Here is an 852-nt window from a genome sequence, read left to right as displayed (position 1 = left end):
GCTCCCGCTAGAGGGGGGTGACATCTCGTCCAGCGAGAGCGACTCATCATCCTCGAGTTCGCACTCGAGGCGGCGAAAGAGGAAGTCGAAGCGGCGTCGGCTGAAACCTCGCCGAGAGCCCGTACTAAGTGACAGCTCACCGACGGAGTCGGCTGCGTGCTTGAGGTATGTGGTAGGTAGCTCTGGCCGCCGACGAACACTCGAGCTTGCAAACCCGCCTGGCGAGGCAGGGTCGATCACTCGAGCTCCAGGTCTCTCCTGGAAGAACTTCCTTCGCGACCTCAAGGACGATGCAATCGAACAGGTTTGCCTGATCACCGACGCCGATTCGGCGTCGCTCGAAGTGAATGCAGTCAGTGACGGCGACGATCCCTCGCGCCCAAAGAGCGCTGGGCCGAAGTCGGCCCGCGAGGAGCGCTTTGCAGCGCAGTCTTGGGACGCGCTACGCGAATCCGGCAATCCAGTCTACGAGACCGCCCGCGAATATAAAGATGTATTTTCGGATAAGATCCCAGCTGAGTTGCCAGCTGACCGAGGAATTCGCCACGAGATCGATCTCGTGCCCGGCTCGAAGTATTGTGTGACGCGGCAGTGGCCGCTCCCGCGAGATCAGGCTCAAGCTATCGATGACTTCTTCGAGAGCCGCCGCAAGGGGGGTCATGTGCGTGAAAGCACATCGCGGCATCTAGTCGACCTTCTGGTGCGAGAAAGCACGGGCGGATGGGACATCGTCATGCCTTCAACAGGTAAACGACGCTACCATCCTCGCCAGACGCCTATTCCTCGAGGACATGAGCTCGACGGAATGGCGGTAAGAGATTCTCGCGCCATCGACTGGCCGAGGGGTTCTTC

The sequence above is a fragment of the Phytophthora infestans genome, genomic scaffold (assembly GCF_000142945.1).
Source record: "Phytophthora infestans T30-4 supercont1.137 genomic scaffold, whole genome shotgun sequence".
Taxonomy (NCBI): domain Eukaryota; phylum Oomycota; class Peronosporomycetes; order Peronosporales; family Peronosporaceae; genus Phytophthora; species Phytophthora infestans.
Note: the sequence above shows the minus strand (reverse complement) of the source record.